The 6,523-nt window shown below is 44.7% G+C and overlaps 1 long non-coding RNA gene across 1 annotated transcript in view; it reads left to right on the top strand.

Annotated features, from left to right (window-relative positions):
• Positions 1-4,832: 4,832 nt before the first annotated feature.
• Positions 4,833-6,523, top strand: part of LOC112486137 — a 7,103-nt gene continuing 5,412 nt past the window's right edge. Inside the window, exon 1 of the long non-coding RNA XR_003048639.1 lies at positions 4,833-6,281. This is a non-coding gene — a long non-coding RNA (uncharacterized LOC112486137). The remainder of the gene's footprint in view (positions 6,282-6,523) is intronic.

Here is a 6,523-nt window from a genome sequence, read left to right as displayed (position 1 = left end):
TTTAAAAAAAAAAAATTTCACATCTTCAGTTTCCTTCGCCTATGAAACCCCTCCCTCTCCCTTCTCCGCCTACTGAAATTATACCCGTTCTTCAGTCACAGTGTAGAAGTCCTCTCTGACCTCTCTACCCATCTATCTTCTCCATATTCACTCTTTTTTCCCAGTTTTCCGTGGATCTCCATCGTTTCATGTCGCTTCGCACACAGCAAACGGTTTACACGCACCGTCCCCACTGCAGTGCAGGCTCTTCGGGGACACAGGGACTCTGGGACTTGTACAAGCCCAACAGCATTTTACACATAGTTTACGCTTAACTGTGGAACCAGGCCGAATACAAGGTGATATTAGTAGGCAAACAATAGAGAAATGATGCCCTAAATCATCATTTTTCAAACAGTGGATCACAACCTAATGAGTCTCAAAAGTAATGCAGTGGGCCACCATCGATCAGCATTCAAAAACCAAAATGAAATGAAAACACACAAGAAACCGAACAGACTAAAACATACCAGAGTACATGATGCCAGTAAATACAGCGTTGCGAAACTTGCTTCAGGTGAGTTTTTGTTTTTTTGTTTTTTATTTAGACTAGGTTGTAATATAAATCCTATCTCTTACTGTGAGTTGCAAGTTTTAAAAATATTTTAAAGCTGCCTAAACACTTGTTTCCACACGTGGGGCTGGAACTGTCCCATGTACACACAGCCTCCCACCGGCTGCCGAGGGAAGCATGGAAACCCTCCACGCGGCTGAGGGTCCAAGAACAGAATGAGCCTACCGACCTGTCACCTACACCGCCGCGGCCTCGGTGCCAGTGATGTCATCTCTCACAAGTGAACCCACCGCGAGATCTTGTGCCCGAAGCACTGCAACTGACCATAAATTGTGTTTGCTTGTCATTGAGTCTCTGTTTATCTACCGGATCACAAGAATTATTCCCAAAGGAGCTTATCTTAAAAAATAATTATCCTTGAGAGCATGGTAACAACCCTCACCTGAAATGACCTGGTCAGTGGTGGATGGAAAGAGAGCGACCCAGACAAAGCTTCAGTTACTAATGAGAGACCTTTCCCTGGTCACAGCCACCCTGTGGGAGTGATTCCCCAGGGGAAGATGACGCTCTTTCCAAATTCACTTTCATCTGTTTGCCACCTCAACTGCCTATGAGATGAAAAGTATTTCTTTAGGCTGCAATTATGATTGTCATGCTCCCTTCACCAAAAACCAACAGATTAAAGATAGAAACAAATAAGGGCAAAGAATGACTGCTTCGGTCCCCTCTTGCCCACCCAATTCAACAAAGAGACAATGTAAATAAAGACATGAGTTATATTCCACGATAACAGAACCAAAGCTCAACTGCTATACAAGTTGATAGAGATGTGACTGAATTTTAAGAATTTTAAGTGGCTACTCAGTCAAGAATAGATGACTATTAAGTCGACAATACCTGGGAAAACGAAAGAAATAGAAAATACACTGGCTTTAGAAGTCAAAGACCTGGGTTTAATTCGAGTTAACACTCGTTAGTGCAACGCCCAGTGTCCTCTCTTATGAAATAGGGATGACGCTAATACATTCACTCATCAAGTATTTACTGACTAATACCTTCTATGTGCCACCAGACATCTGGCGGGAAAAGAACACAGAGGTAGTCCCTGGCCTCAAGGAGCTCACATGTTCCCCATCTCATAAGGCTGCTGTGAAGACTGAATGTAAAAACACCGCAAATTCTAACACACACTCCAAATAGCAAAGTGGTATAATGACTTTTATTACTGTTCTACCTCTTAATCACCCATCTTTATTACAACAGTTTAGCAAGATTCAAGAAATGAAGTACAGATGATCAGATATAACAGTCCACCAACCACTGAACTTATTTTCCTAAAAGCTGCCATTCAGGAGCCTGACAAAGTACTATTTGTTAGAATACAGTCACGTGACTCGACATGACCGTAAAGATAAAATGAACCGAGAATTCAAGGCCTATGTAGGACCTGTAGTGTCGCTCCAGGTAGGGCTGAGTATGTGAGTTGCATTACCCACACCTGGCAAGAAAGTAAAGCATGAAGGATTTCCAGGCCCCATACAAGACCTACTGGATCACAGCCCTTAAAAAGTGAGCCTGCGAATTTATACTTTTGACAAGCACACTTACCCAGTGATTCTTATGCTCACTAAAGCTTGAAAGTCACTGTCAAAAAAATTCCTTTGATCAATAACCATGATTTCAAACACCATTTCCAAAACCTACCTGGAAAATCTGAGCCAAATAGAATGGAATTCAGCTACAACCGAGAAAGTAACTATTGAGGAGGTGCACAGCAGTCAATGTTACATGACTCAAGTAACTCGTAAAAATTCTTGACACCAACCACGTTTTTATTCAATCATTTTCAAACTTTCACATAAAATACCCCACCTCAAAAAAGAATGCCCGTGAGATATCTGTAAGTTATCAAAATTAACTCTCAAGAGTCAAACATATGGTGACAGAAAGAGATTAGACTTTGGGTGATGAGCACACAATGCAATATACAGATGATGTATTACAAAACTGTACACTTGAACCTTATATAATGTTATTAACCAATGTCACCCTAATAAATTTAACTTAAAAAAACTCTCAATGAACAAATTTATATATATACGGCTTTAATTTTTCTTACGGTTTAGCAAGGGCAAGTTGATGGGTATATTACTCTAGAGCTGTCCAGGAGGAAGACACATGCTTTCCGTACCAAGACTTTGAATGGCTGCCAGCCGATCTTAGGAGTGCACGCTTACCAAAGACACACTACCAGATACCAAAGAGACAAAACACACTAACCGGCAGACAAACCCGACCCCTCAAAAATACAGATGGTGCCATGTCCAAACCCACTGCACACTTACACCCTCCCGCAGCACCTCTCGCGAGACCAATCCAGAGCCCTTGGACCTACTTTCACCTTAAGAAAATTAACCTCAAATCAAATGTTACTTCACATACTACACAATTAGTGCAAAGATATATTTTGGTTCTATTTGTTTAGAGCACTCTTCACTCAGCCTCCAGGTACATACACATCAAAGTGAAGACACTCAATGTATGACACTGGGGAAAATTACAAGGTGGAGACTCACATTCCATCTGCAGTAAGATTTAGAGCCCAGAGGGCTTGTTCATATTCCAGCACCAAGCCCTGCAATATGACTATTTCCCCAACCAGTTAAAATCCAGTCTGTTTTGAAAGGAAGAAGGACAAACTGAAGCAGTGAATTTAGTTTAAGGACTGTTCCAAGGTTCAACGAGGATGGGCCTTGGCAAACAGACTTTAAAAGAAATGCAAAGAAACTGATGCCCTGCTTTTGTGCGAGCGTGCGTTCCCTTCAATCTCAAAGTTATTCTGTTCTTTTAACACTTCTATCAGTTGTCCAAACAAGTGCAATACATGAGGATTGGAATAAAATAATTTGTGCACAGGAGTAAAGCGGTTAAAATAGGGAAAAGTCTTAGTTAAAAGGCAATTATCAAAGTCCAGACATCTCTCTCTGACATCTACATAGTAATTATCTACCCATGCCTAACCCTGACTACACCTGGCACTTCATCAACTTACAGAGCTTTCCTGGGACAAGAGAGGTTAACTAAAGGAACTTGGGTGAGAGACAGAGAAAAGCTCTAAGGAATGTTGCCTAAAGAATGCATTAGGAAAAATCAGCATCAACCTAACCAAGATCAAAACAAGTAGCAGACACAGATATCCCTCAAGAATCATGTCTGGTTGCTGATTTCCTCCTCTCACTTGAAAACCTAAAGAAAAGATGCAGATTTTGGAAGAAGAGAAAGAAACTGTATACAGTTGACTGCTGAAGGTGAGGGTTCGGGGAACTGACCCCTGCACTTTAAAATCCAAGTATAACTTCTGAATCCCCCAAAACTTACATTTTTCCCTCAGTGTCCTGGGGAGAGGGGATAGGTTTCAGGACCCCGCCCCCTCCATCGCGGATACCAAAATCTGAGGATGCTCAAGTCCCCGTATAACACGGTGTCAACGCATGCAGATGGTCCTCCACATCCGCGCACTCCCAACCATGGATTGAAAACAGTACAGGTATTTATTGAAAAAAATCCACGTAAATGTGATGCCGAGCAGTTCAAACACGAATTGTTCATGGGTCAACTGTTGAGGTCTCAGGGAATGTACCAACCAGCTCAGCTCTGTGTTGCAACCATCACTATTTCCGCGACAGCAGCGGAATTTGGAAATCAAAATACAGTTGGGAGATAATAACCAATGTCAGGAAGATGTCTGCTCATCACAACCTTCCAGAGAAAGGTTCACTAAGCAGAGTGTTCTTTTGCCCTGCCCACTAAAGAAGGCAAAGTTCTCTACTCACCCCCAAGGATGTGCCAAGATGCAGCGTCTTTTCTCTAGAAGGAGGAATGGACCTAGACTGGAACCTGGGCCTGAGGTAAGCCCATCTACCTGTTCTAGTCTGAGGTCTCCTTTACAGTACCTAGTTTGTCTGAACTCTGCTGCAAAACCACAACAAGGGGAAGAAGCCACCAACTATGTTAGCTGGCATATGTATATATACATATATTGACATGAAATGGTCAATCATGTTAGCTGTAGTCTTCTATGAAATTATTTTCCTTTAGTTCCTTTAGCTCCTATAAAGAGTAAACGATTTAGAACTTTATGATAAATTTATAATTTTAAATAAATACTTTAGCTTTAAATTTAAAAATAAACCAACAGCTGAATCCAAAGTTAACTTCCAAAGGGAATGAAAAATGACAATTTTAAGAGCTTCTATTGGAAGAAAACATCTGCCACAGGTTTTGAGTTAACTAGAAAGAAAAGAATTAGGCACAAAAGGTCACTGTTGCATTCTATATCTGAATGCCCTTACTCTCAAAAGAGAATACTAGAAAAGAGTATGTAGAACGTTAATGGAAAAAGAAAGCATCTATTTATAGGAAGAACAGGAGAAAGTCATAGTAATAGCCTCAAACGCTTGCTTGATGAGCTACTTGAAACAGAATGAGTGGATGGCACAGAGTAAGAATGTCAAGGATGAGGGCCGGGGCATAAGGTAAATGAGAACAGGTGGACTCCTCTATATGCCGGACCCTCCAGACCCTATCCCCTTTGAAACCTTGAGCAAAACTACTGTTTTACCAGAAGAAAGCCTGAGGGTTGTGGAAATTATAATTTAAAAAAATGTGTACAAATGAAAGAATTCATGACAGCAAATTCGAGGACTGGGGGAGAGGGTTCGAAAGTGAATATATAAGACAGACTGAGGAAGAAGCAGAGATACAGCATGGAAGGCTGCTAAGGAGAATGCAGATGAGAGCACACACCACCTACCAGTCAACCAGCAACTCTATAAATTTAATACAACCGTACAAGTGTAGCACCTGGATTAGAGCGGAGGAGGGCTGCACAGACATCGCGAGACGAGGCAGCAATCTGCGCGAGCTTTAAGGGATGCGGTGGGGAAATAAGGATGAAGGAGCATAAAGGGGGAGGGGCTGCAGCAGGGAAGAGGGTGGGTTGCAGCTGCAGAAGGGGCCTGAAAAGAGAAGGAAGGGAAAGCGACCTGGAGGTGACGAAGAGGAGGACAGGCTCAAGCGTGGGCTCACCAGGCAGAGCAGGAGAGCGAACGGGAAGCAGCATGGCCTGAAGAGGGGGGTGGGGGGGGTCAAAGACCCAAAAGGGAAGTCGTAATTGTAGACTGAACAAAAGTACGAGCACGGTGCAGGAGGGAAGGCGGACGGGAACGGGGATGCTCTCCCAGGCATGAGGCTGGTGATGGGGGCACGAGAGTCAAAATCGTGGTGTAAATACGAGAGCTACGGTGAAGACGAGCCACGGTGTCCAAAACCCCACCGCCCCAGCAAACAGAATAGAATAGAATAAAATAAAATAAAATAAAATAAAGGCATGCAAGGGTCAGAAAAGGTAAACTCGGAGGACGAATACAAAACCGAAGGGAGGAAAGGGACACACAGAAGGACAGAGGAATGGAGAGGGGGGGCTTCGCCAGCGGGACAGAGTAACTAAGGAAAGCAGTGCGGCGTGGAGGGCGGCTGTTTCCGGAGGGAAAGCGGGAGCAGACCAGAGTCCGCGGGGGCAGAGGGAGTGGCGGGGGACAAGAAACTACGACGCTAAGGACGAGAACTTGGGGAGGACACACAGCGGCCGGGTCGGAGGAGATGCTGTCAGAGGGGCAGGGGAGCTTCGCTACGGGCGAAGCGGGGGGCAGCGAGCCGCCTGCCAAAGGTGAGGCAGGGGGGCGGAAAAGCGGCCGAAGGAACAGGGGCGGAGGCCGCAGCGGGGACACACTGGAGGATACACACGAGGGAGGGGCGGTGGGAGTCGCAGAAACCCGAGTGTGGGGGGTAAAAGGGTATCCCCCCCCCGGGAGGTGCGGGGCCTGAGGGGGGCGGGGGTCCCGAGGGTGCGGCCTGAGGGGGACAGGAGCGGAGGAGAGGTGCGGGGACAGGCGGAGGGGACGGGGCGAG

The sequence above is a fragment of the Pteropus alecto genome, unplaced genomic scaffold (genome assembly GCF_000325575.1).
Source record: "Pteropus alecto unplaced genomic scaffold, ASM32557v1 scaffold106, whole genome shotgun sequence".
Taxonomy (NCBI): Eukaryota; Metazoa; Chordata; class Mammalia; order Chiroptera; family Pteropodidae; genus Pteropus; species Pteropus alecto.
Note: the sequence above shows the minus strand (reverse complement) of the source record. Positions and strands in the feature narration are given on the sequence as shown.